Source organism: Culex quinquefasciatus, chromosome 3 (genome assembly GCF_015732765.1).
Source record: "Culex quinquefasciatus strain JHB chromosome 3, VPISU_Cqui_1.0_pri_paternal, whole genome shotgun sequence".
Lineage (NCBI taxonomy): Eukaryota > Metazoa > Arthropoda > Insecta > Diptera > Culicidae > Culex > Culex quinquefasciatus.
In genome coordinates, this window is record NC_051863.1 from 193,180,641 (window position 1) to 193,201,194 (window position 20,554).

At 40.6% G+C, this 20,554-nt stretch overlaps 1 protein-coding gene across 1 annotated transcript in view; it reads right to left on the reverse strand.

Annotated features, from left to right (window-relative positions):
• The window catches only part of LOC6030994, a 222,975-nt gene that overhangs the window by 184,471 nt on the left and 17,950 nt on the right, over positions 1–20,554 (reverse strand). The window contains exon 2 of the mRNA XM_038261863.1: positions 8,171–8,557. The gene's annotated coding sequence lies outside the window, so the exon portion shown is untranslated. The remainder of the gene's footprint in view (positions 1–8,170; positions 8,558–20,554) is intronic.

A 20,554-nucleotide genomic window follows, 5' to 3' on the forward strand; every position in this document is an offset into this window, starting at 1 on the left:
AAAACAGCAGGTTTGCAATTCTTCCCTTTCCAGTGTAGTTGCTTCAAGAGTGTTGTTTTTATTTTCACAACTCTGCACTGCACACACAGGTGAAGCTGAGCTGAGCTAAGCAACTGCAGCAAAGCGGAACGCACTTGCACGCATGTTTGGCATCGTCCAGCAGGGCGGTTGTCTTGGTGTGTGCAGGTATGATGGTCTATGGGTCGTAAATAGGTGCGGCAGAGTTGCTGGGGTGCGGCTTGTGGTGGCGCCGAAGGAATTGGTTAAATAAATTATAACGTACACACATTTTTATGGTGCCTGTTTATGGCAGGAAAAGAAGCATCTAGAAGTATTTTGCCCAATTTTTTGTGACCTCAATTGATTCACAATGGATATAACCTGGTTTATTGATTTTCAATGACAAAAATAAGTAATTCGATGATCGAATACTATTTTTAAACATAGCATTTAAAACAGAAAAAAAACAAATTAACACTAAATTTTATGCTGAACTTTTTTTTTGCTTACAATATAAAAATTATGTACAGTATATAATACTCGATTATCCGCAGGCCTTTGAAAAAAATCTCTTCGGATAATCGAATCTACGGATAATCGAATCTTCAGATAATCGAATCACCAAAAACTAATTTTGGTCGTTGCCTTATATTGATTGTCGGCGGAGGCGATGAAGTGATGAGAAAATGCATTTGGTAATTAATCAACAAACAACCATTCAAATTCGCTAAAATCGGGTCAAACAGCACTAACTTGATATTAAAAGTATAAAAATGAAAAACAAACGAAACACACATTTTTGTTCATGATTTGTTTTCCGAATTCCCATATAAACCTTTGGAAAATTAAACTTCGGATACTCTAAACTACGGATAATCAATTTTCCGGACAGTTAAGTCTGGATTGTACTGTAAAAAAGAAAAAAAAAAGCAAAATGACAATAAGGCCATTGATGATTCAATTTATAGTTTTGTCCATTCCCCCTTTCAAAGTTGGCCAAAAAATAAAATAATTATTGACTAAAACTAAATTTATCATAGAGAAAACTTGTAAAATCTTGTGTAAATTAATCAGAATGCATTGTTTAGCGCTTATTATGTATTTTTAAACAACTTTAAACTTTTTAATATTTTTTTTTAAATTTTGAGTTTTGGGACTACAGATCGGTAAAAGACGTAAAAGTCTACAGAAAAAAATATATTTAAATTCATTGACATTCTGCTATTTTATTGAAGTGGCATAATTGCAACAACTTTTAAAGCACATTGCTATACCTCTTATTTCGAAGTTTTGATACTAAGTGTTATCTAATATCTTTCTCTTTTCAAATATTAAATACTTTATAAGCGGTATTCTACTCTTTTTAAATAAGTTGAACTTATTTTACTGTCGCAATTTTTTTTATCGTGATTTTCCATACCTAAATTCTTCATTTTCAACAATTTTACAATCTGGAAGTGACTTAAAAATAGCGGAGGAATATAAACATATTTGTTTAAGCATCACGTTTAAATTAGATGATGATGATATAAAAATAATAATTAAGAGTTCTTGCCGCAATTGAAAAAAAAAAACATTTTTTTTGGTTATTTTGATTTGTGTTCCAGTGAAATTTTCAAGAAATTTATATTTTTTTTCAAATTGTTGTCCCCGTAAATTTGTATTTAATTTTGAAAAAAATAACTTACTTATCTTAATTATATAGTGTATTCTACTAAAAGTAGTATAAACTATCTAATTCTAAGAAACAAAAATGTATATAACTTTAGATTTTCAAAGCACTTTTTAAAAACTCTTTTAAAAATATCTGGAAAAATCCAACAGATTTCAATGGGGGAGGTTATACAGATTATTTATTCATTATAATGTTTTACATTTTTGAAGCTTTTTTTTTGTTTTAAGGATCTAGAATTTAAATTTGAACAAAATATGATATCCAGATTATTTGTATTTTACTCGTTTGATTTAATCAAAAATTTGTTTTTTTTTCAAAATTCAAGCAAAACAATGTAAATGAACCAATTTGTTAAAGTCTGGAATTTTTTCAAACAACTAACATTCCAAGATTTATCTGGTTTTCAGGAAAAAACTAAAGTACAACAAAAAAATGTTAAAATTTTGGCAACCTTATTTTTAGTTATGTGAATTAATACTGTCACTTAACGTGAAGACTTCCATCATTGTCATGATTTTTCGTTCAAAGATATAAATTTTGCGTCGCTTTCAATATTTTGACAAAATTCCTTCAATAAGTTGTTTAGAATAGTGCCCTACACATCCTGATTCCTTTTGGTAACGATTATCCCATTCCTTGTAAAGTTATGGAATTTGTCATTAATCAATGATTGCCAACTAGGACGTCAATGACTGTGCTACAAAATTTTATATTCAAGCACAATCGATTTAGATCAAAAATTCTTTCAGTGGCTTCAAGAAGGCAACAATGGGCACATGCTGATTCCTTTTGGTGCTGAAATTCGTTAAACTGAATTTAATGCAGAATATTTTATAGTGATGATCAATTTTCTTCGAAAATGATCAACGGCATCACCTTAATACTGTGCTGAAGCTTTGACATTTTCAAAGTTATTTGGATTAAAATTCACCATTTAACAAATAAAATTTTGTATGATTCAGCCTAAACTTGCAATACAGGAATATCATCGCATAATTGTCCCACTGAATATGAGTAACTCGGTAAAAATGTCAGTCTGAATTTTTTTTAAATGGAAATTGTTTTATTCCTTGTGAGACAAAAGTCATTTTTATTTCACAAAGATTACCATAATTGTCGTTTCAAAGTTCTACAACGTTTTATGCAATTTCAAGTGTACGTTTTAAATGCTTCAAAACATATTTTTCTCTTTTTACACAATTGACGCTGTTTGACGATGAATAGATTTTCGATAGACATATCATTTGAGCCATCAACTTTAAATAAATTGGCAACCATTTCATGAGTGAGATTGATCACATTTTTGATGCCATGTAAATTAAACTTTGAAGCAACTCCCAAAATATTGCATTGCATTATTTTATTTAAGATAGGTATTTGAGAGCCTTTTTTGTACTTTTTTAAAAATAACGTCAATTTTTCGAAAAAAATCGAAACTAAAATGTAAAGATAACAGCAATCATTGGGGTCTCTGACCTTGTCTTCGATAGAATACTGTGAAGAACTCGTAATATAAATAAAATATTATAATATCTCTTCAGTCTCGTATCATAAAATTATTCAAAATTGTTTTAACGTCCCAAACCATTAGCACTCTCAGAATGCCAAATCCAGCCATCTTCCCGATCTTCATTCTAACGCCTTATGACAGCCAAAATCAACATCGCACTGACGCCATGCCAATCAAGAACCTCCCGCCGCGAATTCCCATGAATGAGAACACCTCACCTCCGAGCTGCTCCCAAAATCACAGCCACGCGAGCCATTCTCACACGAAACGCTCGGTTTAGTATTCTTGCTACGCAAATCTCGGGTTCCACAGCACTTTTAAGTACGCGGGGGCGTCCCCCGACAACAAAATGACTCAGTTTATCATCGCCCCAAAAGATGGAGGATATATTCATGTTACTAACCCGGGGCACGTCCGGTCCGAGAACCGCCGAGAACACGAATCCAGAACATTTGTACCCAATTTCTCATGTTGATTTATGGTTGCCGATTAGTTTCGCGCTTCGGAGCCAAAATTTGTACGGACGATGTTCTGTGTTTTTCGGTCTACCGGGGGCGAAATCGCTTATGTCGAAGTTGTCCGTCGATTCAGAGGAAGAAAGAAGGTGGAGTAATTAATCCCATCGTTACACTGGACTACGGTTGGTGCTAATTTGAAGTTGATCATTCAAGCGGGTTAATCAATTGTGTCTTGTGAAGTAACCTAATACTTGAGTATTGAACGACTTCATAAAGAATCGCGGCCCAGTGTTGTTTTCGCCAGCCCAAACCTGCGTGGGCGGAAGCCGCCAGGAACTTGCTGCACATCATGACATCAGAGCACAGAATATGATTAGCACAATTCAGCGTGTAAATGACCTTGCCCGGTCGGCAGAGCCAACACGCCTTCCGTCGATTCTTGTCTCGGAGCTTCCCACTCGACTGGGGCGTCATCACAATGCTTTTAATTGTGTTTGGGGTGTTGTTGTTTGGGGAGTAACAAATGCCACCAAAAGTGGCCCCCACCAGAGGTTGCTTCCCGTTTGACGGTGCGATCGTAATCGGTTTACTGCCAGGGGGTAGGCACAATCCTCAGTGGGAACTCCAGTTTTGAAACGACGGACAATTGTCAACCATAAAGTGATTTGCCAGATGCCAAGTGACGACTGCTGTTCATAAACAAGTTGTTTGCAGAAGATAATCGTTCTACAGCTACTGCCGGATGGCGCAATCATGGCTGCCTGCAGGTGGTTCCATAAACTGGATTGCTTCAGCGGAAAAGAGAGCGTGATTCTGAACTTGGATGACCCCCCCAGGCTGACCTTCTAGACGGAATTTCATTCGTCCAAGATCTTCACAGATCAAGATCGGTCTTCGTGAGTCAGCTGAACTTGTATCTAACGCGACATTACGCATGATCAAGATCCGAATCACTTGTGAAACCAGTCCGTGTCCTCTTCCACTAACAGTACCCACAATCCACCGCGCCGGACCAACTCTTCCCAGCGAAAACAACCGCGCAATCGCGCATCAGGAATACCAATCAGGTTCCAACGCGCGAACTCGTTTGCTGTCTGTTGTAACTCTCCCCAGCATGGCCTATGACGGCATCGATTCCCATAACACCAGAGCCCCCCTATCAAACGGGTATGCTAATCAAATTCGGTAACACTTTCGGATCGCGTCCACTTCCAAATTCCAGCCCCGAAAAAAAAACAAACCACAACATTTTGTCATTTTATTTGGCCGGACTCGAGTTGATTTGCATTTGAATCGATCGACTCGGCAGAGATGTTGATCATCTTCGGCGCGTAAGATCCGCGCGCGCAGCGCTCGCGCCGGTTACCTAATCCTGAACCATGGTCACGTGGCCGCGACAGTGTCAACGGAGTGGAGTTTCGGTTGCACGCATACGCGAGATCATTATCGGATCTGGCTGCAGTGTGGCCATTGAGGATCCTGGTGGTGATGATTGGTGGTACGATTCGGATGGTGTTTGCGGACATTTGACGGTGGATGCGAAAATTATTCGCGATGGCGCTGAGAGACTTCAAGGTTTTTGTGTTGGTGTGTGCCATGCGCTAGTTCAAGGAGTCCAAGTTGGGGAATTAGCTGAGCGGTGTGAATTGAGTGGTATTCTATGAATTTGGAAAATCCTCAATTTTTGGAAAGTATTTTTATTTTTGTGGTTTTGAACAACGTAATAAAAATTAAGAAACACAAGACCAAAATTGTGACGGTTTTTGACTAAGGCATCTATGATATGATTTTATTTACAGATTTTTTTTTGTCGAATAGTTTTGAGTATTTCAAGAAAGCTTGAAAATTTCAACCACCCTAATATTCAACAAAGCCAATCTGGACGATCTGGATTATGACGCATTCCATAGTAAATTTTCAACAAGGATAGACTGTTTGTTTGCTTCAAGGTTTCGCCCTTTTAAAAAGTAACTACGGCATTGCGTTTATTTTTTTTATATTTGAATGCCATTTCAATCATTTGAATTTAAGTGAAATTTGGATTTATGTAGCATGTTTAATTTTTTAAAATAAAAAAAAATAAAAATTCAAACATAAAATCAACATTTAAAATTATTTGAAAATTCAAACATAAAATCAATATTGTAATTTATTTGACTGAAATTTAAACTTGGATGTAATTTTTAAAAACTTCATCGCAAGTCTACTTAAGTGAATTCCAAAATAAACATTTGGCGTTATTTTATTGAAGAGTTTTTTTATTTATTATCATAAAATTCGCTGCGCTTTTTCATTTATTAGGTAAATGTTTAAATATGGTTAAGACGACGCATTTTTTTCAAAGTTCCTCAATTGAAATAACAAGCCATGTTCTATACTTGTTGAGTTGTTATGAAATCATTAGTTTAAAAAAATTAAATAATTTGACGAAAACACAAATTCTTACGAAAAATAAACTTTTTGAGGCACTGTGTATCAAAAATTTTCAAAAAATCTTGGGATTGTAGAACAAAACCAGTCATGATTAAAAATGATTCTAAACGCAGGGGAATGCATTTTGAATTGTTTTCAGCTGATTGAACTTATATTTCCATTGAAATTTCGGAAGCTTTTTTGAAAAAAAAAAAAAAAAAAAATTGCCCCCAGATTTTTCGGGACGATTTTGAAGGGAAGGGTGGAATAAACTTACAAAAATATTTTTACCAGCCAAAATTAATTCAAGAAACTGTGGTCAAGAAGTTTAAGACAAATTTTGTGATTGTTTATCAAGCCATTTTTAGAATCAACTGCCTACAACAAAAAAGAAACTATATTAAATTGGTGAAATTGAATAACAAATACTTTTCAAAAATAAATAGAAAAAATATTCAAATATTCATAATATTACCAATATTTGAAAATAAAGTTTTAAAATTAATTTATCATAATTTTGTGAAGAAACTTCCAACCGTTTTCTGTTTTTTTTTTTCGAATGACAGGCCTACTTATTGTAACTTTAATTAACAGTAATTAACAGTCATTTAAAACAAAAAAAGACCAAATTTTAACACTTTTCATACAATATTGGCAGCAGTCCATATAAAAATGATATGTGATATTTCAAAATACTGATTTTTTTGAAGGATTTTTTTTTTTCTGATTTGGAGTCAGTAAAAGTTGTAGGTTAAGTTGTAGGTGAGGACTTCAATGAAAAGTTCAAATTTATTTCTAAAATAGAGCTATTTTTAAGTATTTTTCATGTGTTTTATTTTGTCCTCTTAATATTTTTTTCAGAAAATAAAAAGTGTAAAAATAATTGTATGAAAAAGAATCTTTTTCAAAGAAATGTTCAATGAGACTTAACAAACTCTTTGACTTAATTTTTTGATGAAAAATGTAACTTGCAATTTTAGTGAGTATTTTAGTGCAATTTAGATAAAGTGCACCGTTATCAAATTGAGGCGTTTTCAAACAATTTTTTGAAAAATTGAGAAAATTCCATGCATTTAGCTTTTTTAACTTTGTTAGGCCATACATCCTTTGGTTGTTGAGATATGGCCATGCAAAGAAAAAATAAAAACAGAAAAAATAGATTTTCTCAGCATTTGCTTCAGTTTTTTGATTACCTTTTTGGAAACTAATTTTGAATAATAATTTTCAATTAAAATTTTGTTATATTTTCTGCCATTTTCATAAAAAAATATTTCAAAATTTTTAAATCCTTCCCAACAGTTGAAAGTAAAAACAAATGTTTTTAGCCCTTTCAAAAAGTTATTATTTTTTATACTAAACAAGATTGAAAGATTGGAACAGTTTTAAAACGAGTTGCATACCAAAATTTGAAATTCCGAAAAAAAAACACTTTTGCCTACAGTATTCATGTGAACGTTTGATTTTTCTCCTTAGAATAGCGTTCATGTGTTTGGTCAACCTAAAAACCAAAATAGTGTTGAAAAATATAAACTTAGTTTTGGTACGAGTGTCGAAATGTTGAGCTTATGTGAGTTTTATGATGATGATAAATTGAAAATTACATCAAAATAGAATGATAGGATTTGTGAGTACTTTCAATAGTACAAGAAAAGTAAACCAATGGTTATATTGTAACGTGTTTTTAGTATTATTGTTTAAATTACCTTAAAAACTAAAGATTATAAACAAATCCATTTTGATTACAATTCATTTATTTGCATAAATTTAAAAAATATTAACATTTTTCCTGTTTTGCTTGAAAAGAAGATAAAATCATTTAAAACCATATAAAAATTATTTGTTGAACTGCATTGATGACTGTTTGATAATCATAAGGTGATTTTTTAGATTAATCTAATATTTTCAAAATATTATGAATCAACAAAAGTTGTCGCTTTCAGCTTTGATGGTGCCAATTCTAGCGCGCTAATTGGCACCCACCATTCAATAAATTTGCATATCGTCACCCCATGTTTGAGCTCCTTGGTGCAACCTTGTGCTGCACTACCCACCAAAAATTTAAGCAAATTTGCCCCCAGTAAACAAACAAATCGTGGACGACCTTTGGCCACTTACCGTTTAAATGCACACTTGGCCGAAAAGTGGCGGAGTTCCAAAACGCTCTTTTTTACTTCGCTGCGATCAAAGCTCTGCTCTCTTCAGGGCCTTGATCCGTAACCGAAAGACCACGCACGCGGGGGCACTTAATCTAATATTTATCAATTGGCGGCCACGGCGACGAAATCGCGATCACACACACACGCACCGACACTTAAATCACACCTTTGCTGTTTTTATTTAATCCACACATCTACCAACATGAGGTTGGTTTGGTTGTTGCACAATTTTCGGAGGTTGCTGAAATTTTCCGAGTTTTCTTCTTGGCCCCGACCGGAAATTGCACTGTTCGCACACACAACTGCAATTAATCTGTTCGCGTTGAAAATGGAGGTTTTGGATTAGCTGTAAGAAAAAATATTTAATTAACATTCCGACCCGCCAAAACAACTTTATTTCACCACACTCGCAAACGCGTTGAAAAAAAAAAACATCGAAAATCGACGACAGTTTGGCACTTTTAAATTTCCGCCCTCTCAGTTGGGAAGTTGGGTGGGAGGAAGTTGTGGAAACTGTTTTTCCACTCGATTGCGGCGGCGGCTGCTGCAGCTGACCAGCTGTTTGGTGATGTGGAAAGCATTTCGCTTTCCATTGGCATGCAGTAAAAGGTAATGATCACGATTTTTTTCATGCTCGTTTCTGCAGAGTGCAAACACTAAGCACTGGAAAGAAAAAGCTCGCGATTCTGTTTGGTGGGGTAGCCTGACGAATTGTTGCACTTTTAAATACTTTATTTAAATTGGTTCAGCAGTTGAAGTTTTACCCTTTTTTCTCTTATTGATTGGTCCATTAGTCGAAGAAGGGTTCACTTTTAAATAGCAGAGAAAAGCAAGGAGAAAAAAAGCTAAACAAAAGGAAAAACACAACGCTGAACGTGTCTAATGTGAGACGATGGAAAATGGCCAGCCCGGCGTTGAAAGTCAATTTCCTAATGCTAATGATTATTGGAGATAATTTTCAATTTACGGCACATGGTCGTCGGAGTCGTCGGCGGCGTCGGTGATGGTTTGTTGATGGTTTTTTTTCTTAGTTTCTTCTACAACTTTGACATAATCGCGAACCGAGGTGACGGAAGAAGGTGTCGAACGAAAGTGAGTTTGACGGACGTGGGGGTGGCAGATCGATTTGGATTTTTATTAGAGTTTTAGTTGTGGAAAGATTTTATAGAGTTGAAAACATTTTTAAATTAGTTGAAAAAAATGTATTGAGAAAATTTTGAGAAAAAAAAGCTATTTTCCTCCATGTCTCTTTGTAAGAACTCATTCAAAAAATTATGTGTTATCTCTCGTTTTGCATGACAAAATTGTGGACCTTTTTGAATTGCGTGAAATGCAATTGAAATTTTGACGTGACATCATTGTTAATAGAGGGTGACGACTCTCGAGATTTTCAATTTCCCGGGAATCGAGAGTTGAGTTTTGCCATGTCGTTTCTTGAGCCTTTTTGGGACTCGAAATTGCAGTTTAAAATGTTTACGAATCTTTACTCGCACTGAGTGATTTTTCAAAAGTTGCACAAACTTGTTGTTGCATTCCAGTGTGCGAGCTGGTGTAGTGTCGCGCTCCGGCCGGTCCGTCGATTTTATCGCGAAAATCGTTGTCAGCCGGTACATCGCGGCGTGAAAATCCGTTGAGACTCTCCGGAACCTGCAGTGAACCGGTGGACATTAAAAGCAGTGCTCGACGATCGCGAATCCGTCATAATTCTCGCGAGTTTTTGTGCCGATTTGCGGATCAAATCGAGCCACAACAAGAACAATAAAGTGCTTCCCGCGTGGCAAGTACAATACCGTCGTCGTCGTCGCCTTCGTTCTTTCGCACCGCGATTGTGTTGTGTGCTGGTATCGTCGTCGTCGTGAACGAGCTGGGTGTAGTGCTGCTTGGAAGTGTGGAAGAAATTTCGACACGCACAGTGGGTCGGAGTGAAAAAAGTGTACGGCAGAAAAAAATCAACAAAAAGTTTTAAAAAATTTAAAAGAAATTTTTTTGTGCTAAAGTGGAGTGAATTAAATCAACCAGATCGTACACCCCCTCCGCCATCCGTTTTTGGGCGGCTGTACCCCAGGTTAGGGGCGGCCCAAAACAATAGGGGTTTCGACGCCTTCTACCCGTGAGCGGCTGTTCCCAGGTTAGGGGCGGCTCCTATAGAGGCGAGTGAACCCCCCTTCGAGCGTCTGTTCCCCAGGTTAGGGGCGGCTCAAGGAAACCGGTGTCCTGCTCCATCGTCGAGGTAAGCGTCTGTTCTCCAGGTTAGGGGCGGCTTACAGCAGATAGAGTTAGGACCCCCGAGCGTCTGTTCCCCAGGTTAGGGGCGGCTCGGAACAGCGTCTGTTCCCCAGGTTAGGGGCGGCTGACTAACAGTCCCAGTGCCAGGGTGGGACTTTAAACAGTCCTGGTACGACGGTCCTCCGGCGAGACAGGGGGTTGGTGATGGCTACACGCACCCGCCGTAAAACAGTAGTGCAGAGAGCTCCAGATGCGAGCAGATCCAATCGCCGACCCGATTTTCGGGGATCCAGGGATTGGAAACTCGGGACGTGGAACTGCAGGTCTCTCAACTTCGATGGGAGCGACCGCATTCTTTCCAACGAATTGCGGGTCCGCGGTCTCGAAGTCGTGGCGCTGCAGGAGGTGTGCTGGACGGGGAAGGACCACCGGGTGTACGGTGACTACACTATGTATTGGAGCGGCGGCAATACACACGAGCTGGGGACAGCTTTTATAGTGTTGGGCGAAATGTCGAAGCGCGTGATTGGTTGGTGGCCAGTCAACGACAGAATGTGCCGGTTGAGAATCAAGGGCCGATTCTTCAACCTGAGCATCATCAACGTGCACAGCCCGCACATGGGAAGCGACGCCGATGACAAGGACGCTTTCTACGAGCTTCTTGACCGCGAGTACAGGAAGTGTCCAAAACACGACGTCAAGATTGTCATCGGCGACTTAAACGCTCAAGTCGGCCAGGAGGAGGAGTTTAGACCGGTTATTGGGAGGTTCAGCGCCCACCAGCAGACGAACGAGAACGGCCTACGACTCATCGATTTCGCTACCTCCCGAAACATGGCCATACGTAGTACCTTCTTCCAGTACACCTCCTATACAAGTACACCTGGAGATCACCAAACGACACGGAGACGCAAATCGACCATGTTCTCATCGATGGTCGGCACTTCTCGGACATAATCGACGTCAGAACCTACCGTGGCGCGGACATCGACTCGGACCACTACCTGGTGGTGGCTAAGCTGCGCCAACGCCTGTCTGAGGTCAACAAGATCCGGTACCGTCGCCCGCAGCGGTATAATCTGGAGCGGCTCAAGGACCATGAGGTCGCTACCCAGTACGCGCGGGAACTCGAAGCTGCGTTGCCTGACGAGGGTGAGCTTGCCGAAGCCCCTCTGGAGGCCTGCTGGAGCCATATGGAAGCAGCCATCAACGCAGCGGCATCGAGCGCCATCGGGTACGTGGACCGAGTTCGACGGAACGGCTGGTTCGACGAGGAATGTCAGGCGATTTGGGACGAGAAGAAAGCAGCGCGGGACAAGTGGCTGCTGCACAACACCCGTGGGAACAAGGAGTCGTACAAACAGTTGCGAAGACAGCAAACCCATCTCTTTCGGGACAAGAAGCGCCGCCTGGAAGAGTTGGAGTGCCAGGACATGGAACAGCTGTATCGCTCCAACGAAACGCGTAAGTTCTTCAAGAAACTTAGTCAATCCCGGAAAGGCTTCATGCCGCGGGCCGAAATGTGCCGGGATAAGGACGGAGGCATCTTGACGGACGAGCGCGAGGTGATCGAAAGGTGGAAGCAGCACTTCGACGAGCACCTGAACGGCCCAGAGGCGGAGTACCAGGGCGACGGGGAAACGACGTCAGCGGTATGGTGGACGGCGGGGACGAGCCAGCACCCACGATGAGGGAAGTTAAGGATGCCATCAAGAAGCTGAAGAACAACAAAGCAGCGGGTAAGGATGGTATCGGTGCTGAACTCATCAAGATGGGCCCGGACAAGCTGGCGGCCTGCCTACACCGGCTGATAGTCAAGGTCTGGGACACAGAACAGCTACCGGAGGAGTGGAAAGAGGGAGTAATATGCCCGATCTACAAGAAGGGGGACAAGTTGGAATGTGAGAACTATCGAGCCATCACTATTCTCAACGCGGCCTACAAAGTGCTGTCGCAGATCATCTTCTGTCGTCTGTCGGAGCGAGCAAAGGATTTCGTTGGGACGTACCAAGCCGGTTTTGTGGAGGAAATCGACGACGGACCAAATCTTTTGCTACGCCAAATCCTCCAAAAGTGTCGCGAGTACCAGATCCCGACGCACCACCTATTCATCGATTTCAAAGCCGCGTACGACTCGGTCGATCGCGATGAGCTATGGAAGATCATGTACGAGAACGGCTTTCCCGGGAAGCTGATCAGACTGGTGAAATCAACGATGGATGGTGCACGGTGCAGCGTGAAGATTTCGGGAGCGATGTCCGACCCGATCGAATCGCGCAAGGGACTGCGACAAGGCGACGGTATCTCCGGCCTCTGTTTCAACATTGGGCTTGAAGGTGTCATGAGGCGAGCGGGCTTCAACATGCGGGGCACGATTATCAACCGGTCCAGCCAGTTCATCTGCTATGCCGACGACATGGACATTGTCGGCAGGACGTTCGAGGAGGTGGCTAAGCGGTACACCGAATTGAAGCGGGAAGCGGATAAGGTTGGATTGAAGGTGAATGTTGCGAAGACGAAGTATCTGCTGGCAGGAGGAACCGAGTCCCTTAGGGCTCGCATAGGACCGAGCGTGACGATCGACGGCGACGAGTTCGAGGTCGTGGAGGAGTTTGTGTACCTCGGATCATTGGTAACGTCGGACAACAACTGCAGCAGAGAAATTAGGAGGCGCATCATCACCGGTAGTCGTGCCTACTACGGACTCCACAAGACCCTACGGTCTGGTCATCTTTCCCGGCGTACAAAGTGCACCATGTACGAAACGCTGATAAGACCGGTCGTTCTCTACGGGCACGAGACGTGGACGATGCTCGAGGAGGACTTGCAAGCGCTTGAAGTTTTCGAACGGCGAGTGCTTAGGACGATCTTTGGCGGCGTGCGTGAGAACACTGTATGGAGGAGAAGGATGAACCACGAGCTGGCGCAACTCTACGGCAAGCCAAGTATTCGGAAGGTCGCCAAGGCTGGCCGGATCAGGTGGGCCGGACACGTCGCGAGAATGCCGGACGCGCTGGATGCGCGCCAACCGAACCAGACTATCAATCCGGTGAAGTTGGTGTTCAATTCGGAGCCGGTTGGAACGCGGCGGAGGGGGGCGCAACGAGCAAGGTGGTTGAACCAAGTGGAGGAAGATCTGGAAAGTGTGGGAGTTCCGCAGCGGAATTGGAGAGAAGCAGCCCAGGACCGAGTTAGATGGCAACGCATCTGGAGACAGCTCATGACCCGGAGGTTGTACGAGCAGTAAAACGAAAAACAAACTTGTTGTTGAACTTGTTATTAGACTTTTTCAAAGTAAAAATATAACTAATAAATAATTTTCCATTTATACCTTATGGCATTTTTGCAATATGATAAATAACGACACAAAATAAAAACTTTAAGTTGATTTTTCCTTCTTAAGATCAACTGTTAATGTTCACAATTAGCGGTCACTTACTTTACAAATAATGCCTGATTTTTATTCCCAAAATATATTTTTATATGCAAAACACAAAATTACATATTGACATCAAAAAAGGAAATTACCTCGATACAGCGAAATTGACTTACTTAGAATTAAAAAAACAAGATTATGAGTTTTGCCATGCTTGAAAAAGGATATAGAAATCAAAATTATCTTAAAAAGGTTTTCCTTCTTAAAAATAATAAATATTTCATTCCTGGTGTGTAACTGCTAAGAATGTTTCAAGTTAAAAATAAGGTAAAGAAGGTCCACATTTTTTGGTTACTCTCAATTATAGTTATTGGAATTTTTAAGAGTTAAAATTTACACTTTTAGAATAAGAAGATTAGAGAAGCATTGGTTTATTCAAATTTGAAAATCGAACATTGAACATCCAATGTTCTAAACAATTTCGAATTTTTCAAATGTTTTTCTGATTAAATTTTTAATTTCGGGTCGATATTTGTAAGTATAAAATTTCCCGGGAATCTTGACCAAATTTCCCGGGTATCGAGAGGTCCAAAAATGACCGATTTCTCGGAAATTCCCGCTCGTCACCCTCTAATTGTTAATGTTTGAAAAAATTATGAAAATATTCTTAATTGATTAAAACACTTTTTTTAAAATGGTTTGTCTACTAAAACTCAGATTGCCAAAAAATCTGAAATTCTAAATAAAAAATATTGGAAGAAATTTAGTGATACTTTTTACTTTGTAAAAAAAATTAGATTTGCTCCTATCTGCAGAATAAACAACCTCATTTTAGGTATATTAACACACTATTACAACAAAATAAGAATTTTTCCGAGTGAAATTTGAATAAATATTGAAAAAAATGGGCAAAATTATAATTCAATCAGCGGTTTCACAAAAACAAGAACAATTTTCAATTTGAGCACAAAACATTCATAATTTTAATAAGGCTTTCAGTATGTAAACAATGAAAACTATTTTAAATTTGCTGTAAGAAGCTGAACTTTTCAAGTAAATTAATTTAAACGACGTTTACATTTGCTTTTACTCAATATATCGTAAATTTTCAATGATTTTGATTTGAATTTAATGTGTTTCGAAACATAAAATCACATTTTTATGGTTTATGAACAACTGGAGCCAAATTATTGAAAAATAGAATTCAATGAAAAATTTGCCAAACGACAAAAAATGGGTTGCGCATTAAAAAATAAAAAATAAACTATATTTAAAAAGTCTGGTTAAGAATTAGCCATTCCACGTAAAGCAGGAAGTATCCAAATCAAAAGTGCTCCAATTTGGGTCAAATTTGGCATAAAAGTTTTTTGGCCAAAAAAATACGAGTATTTTTTTGGCGATTAGGATGCTCATATCCGAAAAAGGATGGTTTAAAAATGACGCGGAAAAAACGCTAAAATTCCGAAAAGGGGTTAGAATCAACATTTGGGCACCAAAAGTAACGTATTTCATACCGTCATCAGGGGGGTGAGATTTAGTCATACAAATTTCAGCATTTTTGTATGACCTAATCCCACCCCCAGACCCAATGTCACCCCTGTTGACGGTAACGAAATTTCAGCCCTTCAGCCATATATGATTTTTTGAAGAATGTGGTTTGTGGAAAAATCGACAAAAAGCGTAATTTTTTGGACCACCCTAATATCGGATTTGACCACCAAAAAAAAAAAAACGGGTCTTATTTATTTCTTGCTAAGTAACATGTATGCCAGATTTGAGTCCAATCAGAGTTTTTATTTTTATACTTCCTGTTTGACGTGGATTCACTGAAAATTGTTCTGAAAAATACATATTGACTATTAACAGGAACAGGTCTTCTTTTTCATGTTTAAAAGAGAGTTTGTTTAATATTAATTTCTGACAACTTCTACCTTCTTGTGACAATAAGTTAAGCTAAATAGTTTAAAACATATATTTTTTGAAGTTTTCATTACACTGTTTTTCATTCATCAAAAAAGCATGATGTTTGAATTGACTGTTTTTAAAAACAATTTTCTTAGTTAATTAAGCGTAAATTTTACACTTTGAAACACAATCAATCATTTCCTGTAAATAAAAAAATAAACAAGTCTTAGCATCTTTGAAAAAAGCTTAATTTTAGCATATTTCAGCCTTTTCCTCCTTTTTTCAGTGACGTGATGGGAGCAAGGGCGTCTATACGAAGTGTCCCTACACCCGCTACAAACTTTCCGGTGCTTTGGGAGGTGACAGAGATTTATTTTTATATTTAGCGCCGGTATTTGTAGCACTAAAATTTGTGCACGTGGTATACAGATTACGGAGTAAAAGATGATCGAATTGTTCACCTAGCCCTCACATTCGATTCCAGGACCAAGTTGTCCATAATACTTGTGGTGAAATTATCTAAACTTTATATTAAATCAAGCCACAAAAATTACAAAAATCTGTTAAAAATTCAATACTTGTTTTGATAAGAAGATATATTTTCCTAAATCACGTGTTGGTTTAAAACCAACAGTGCAATTTTAATTTAAGTATCAAACGAACAAGTTAGGTTCAAAGACATAACTATTTAAGAACAAAACTGTTGGTTTCAACATAGTGGACAACAAATTTTATCCTCAAAATAATGCTTTTATCTCTAGAGTAAATTTTCTTTTGAACCTATCTACTGTGGGCATCCTATACAGATAAGTTGAAATGAAAATTATTTTTTAAATAAATTTTTCAATGTAGGTCCAACGTTCCAAAAGCTTCTTTAAGAGTTATTTTAATGAAACTTAACTCAAACCAAAAACTACCTACCAAATCTCAACCCTGCTCCAATTGTGTCGACCTCTCTCCCTCCCTCGCTCTCACTCACAATCTCGAAGGTGACAACCCACTACAAGTGACAGTTCCAGTGTCACGATTTCTGTCCATTCCGATAAACTCCGCTCGCGCCAAACACCAAATTGTCACTCCAATCGTCGAGGGGGCATTCTCCATCTCCCCTCAACTCCCCCGTCTAGTTCAGCACTTGTCTCTGGTCATCGGCCATCGCCGTCGTCGTTTAAAAGCCTTTTTTCTCTCCATTTGGCCGCCGCCGCCGGGGCGTTACGACATCGCTGGCAACTCTGGCAAGGCCTTTTCGGCCGGTTCGCCGTGGGGTCTGCACAGGTCGGCGGTCAAACAACCGTCGAAAGGTGGTAATTATTCCGAACCGAGATGCCTTGAAACAGCAACTTGGGTTGAAGCTCTTTTTTTGCGGCTTCATCTCTGAGATGTTTACAAATGTTTTGCTCGATGATGAGATGGGGTTAGCGTTCTTAAGCTGAACTTTGACTGTAATGGTCAACTTTCGCTTCGGCGGGGTGACTTTGGGGATCGAATCGATAATGGATCCCCCAAACCGGAAGATGCAAAAGTGCATCGCACACAATGACGCGATTTGTGCCCGACTGCCCGACTGTCCGGAGACTGCTTGCAAGCGACGAACCCAGCTCTCGCTACAAACTTACAACATCGTTGCTGATAAAAAAAGGTGCAGGTGGTTATGTTACACATGACCAGTATGACAAAGAACTTTGCAAGATGGTTGTTGAAATTTTCGATTTCATTGTCTGGTTCAAATTTCCCAAGATTCACTAGATTCATAATTACCATAAAGTTTGATACCCATATTGCCCCAACTCTTATGGTTCGGCAAATGTCCCCCCATCGGAACATCCCCGGGGCCTCCGGCCACTTCGGATTGTGGCCACTTCTGCTGAAATGTCAAATTTCATATCCAGTATCAAAAATCATAAAGTTTGATACCCATATTGCCCCTACTCTTAAGGTTCGGCAAATGTCCCCCCATCGGAACATCCCCGGGGCCTCCGGCCACTCCGGATTGTGGCCACTACTGCCGAAATGTCAAATTTCATATTCAGTATCAAAAACCATAAAGTTTGATACCCATATTGCCCCTACTCTTATGGTTCGGCAAATGTCCCCCCATCGGAACATCCCCGGGGCCTCCGGCCACTCCGGATTGTGGCCACTTCTGCTGAAATGTCAAATTTCATATCCAGTATCAAAAATCATAAAGTTTGATACCCATATTGCCCCTACTCTTAAGGTTCGGCAAATGTCCCCCCATCGGAACGTCGCCGGGGCCTCCGGCCACTTCGGATTGTGGCCACTTCTGCTGAAATGTCAAATTTCATATCCAGTATCAAAAATCATAAAGTTTGATACCCATATTGCCCCTACTCTTATGGTTCGGCAAATGTCCCCCCATCGGAACATCCCCGGGGCCTCCGGCCACTCCGGATTGTGGCCACTACTGCCGAAATGTCAAATTTCATATTCAGTATCAAAAACCATAAAGTTTGATACCCATATTGCCCCAACTCTTATGGTTCGGCAAATGTCCCACCATCGGAACATCCCCGGGGCCTCCGGCCACTTCGGATTGTGGCCACTTCTGCTGAAATGTCAAATTTCATATCCAGTATCAAAAATCATAAAGTTTGATACCCATATTGCCCCTACTCTTAAGGTTCGGCAAATGTCCCCCCATCGGAACATCCCCGGGGCCTCCGGCCACTTCGGATTGTGGCCACTTCTGCTGAAATGTCAAATTTCATGTCCAGTATCAAAAACCATAAAGTTTGATACCCATATTGCCCCAACTCTTATGGTTCGGCAAATGTCCCCCCATCGGAACATCCCCGGGGCCTCCGGCCACTTCGGATTGTGGCCACTTCTGCTGAAATGTCAAATTTCATATCCAGTATCAAAAATCATAAAGTTTGATACCCATATTGCCCCTACTCTTAAGGTTCGGCAAATGTCCCCCCATCGGAACATCCCCGGGGCCTCCGGCCACTCCGGATTGTGGCCACTACTGCCGAAATGTCAAATTTCATATTCAGTATCAAAAACCATAAAGTTTGATACCCATATTGCCCCTACTCTTATGGTTCGGCAAATGTCCCCCCATCGGAACATCCCCGGGGCCTCCGGCCACTCCGGATTGTGGCCACTTCTGCTGAAATGTCAAATTTCATATCCAGTATCAAAAATCATAAAGTTTGATACCCATATTGCCCCTACTCTTAAGGTTCGGCAAATGTCCCCCCATCGGAACGTCGCCGGGGCCTCCGGCCACTTCGGATTGTGGCCACTTCTGCTGAAATGTCAAATTTCATATCCAGTATCAAAAATCATAAAGTTTGATACCCATATTGCCCCTACTCTTATGGTTCGGCAAATGTCCCCCCATCGGAACATCCCCGGGGCCTCCGGCCACTCCGGATTGTGGCCACTACTGCCGAAATGTCAAATTTCATATTCAGTATCAAAACCATAAAGTTTGATACCCATATTGCCCCAACTCTTATGGTTCGGCAAATGTCCCCCCATCGGAACATCCCCGGGGCCTCCGGCCACTTCGGATTGTGGCCACTTCTGCTGAAATGTCAAATTTCATATCCAGTATCAAAAATCATAAAGTTTGATACCCATATTGCCCCTACTCTTAAGGTTCGGCAAATGTCCCCCCATCGGAACATCCCCGGGGCCTCCGGCCACTTCGGATTGTGGCCACTTCTGCTGAAATGTCAAATTTCATATCCAGTATCAAAAATCATAAAGTTTGATACCCATATTGCCCCTACTCTTAAGGTTCGGCAAATGTCCCCCCATCGGAACATCCCCGGGGCCTCCGGCCACTTCGGATTGTGGCCACTTCTGCTGAAATGTCAAATTTCATATCCAGTATCAAAAATCATAAAGTTTGATACCCATATTGCCCCTACTCTTAAGGTTCGGCAAATGTCCCCCCATCGGAACATCCCCGGGGCCTCCGGCCACTTCGGATTGTGGCCACTACTGCCGAAATGTCAAATTTCATATTCAGTATCAAAAACCATAAAGTTTGATACCCATATTGCCCCTACTCTTATGGTTCGGCAAATGTCCCCCCATCGGAACATCCCCGGGGCCTCCGGCCACTCCGGATTGTGGCCACTTCTGCTGAAATGTCAAATTTCATATCCAGTATCAAAAATCATAAAGTTTGATACCCATATTGCCCCTACTCTTAAGGTTCGGCAAATGTCCCCCCATCGGAACGTCGCCGGGGCCTCCGGCCACTTCGGATTGTGGCCACTTCTGCTGAAATGTCAAATTTCATATCCAGTATCAAAAATCATAAAGTTTGATACCCATATTGCCCCTACTCTTATGGTTCGGCAAATGTCCCCCCATCGGAACATCCCCGGGGCCTCCGGCCACTCCGGATTGTGGCCACTACTGCCGAAATGTCAAATTTCATATTCAGTATCAAAAACCATAAAGTTTGATACCCATATTGCCCCAACTCTTATGGTTCGGCAAATGTCCCCCCATCGGAACATCCCCGGGGCCTCCGGCCACTTCGGATTGTGGCCACTTCTGCTGAAATGTCAAATTTCATATCCAGTATCAAAAATCATAAAGTTTGATACCCATATTGCCCCTACTCTTAAGGTTCGGCAAATGTCCCCCCATCGGAACATCCCCGGGGCCTCCGGCCACTTCGGATTGTGGCCACTTCTGCTGAAATGTCAAATTTCATATCCAGTATCAAAAATCATAAAGTTTGATACCCATATTGCCCCAACTCTTATGGTTCGGCAAATGTCCCCCCATCGGAACATCCCCGGGGCCTCCGGCCACTTCGGATTGTGGCCACTTCTGCTGAAATGTCAA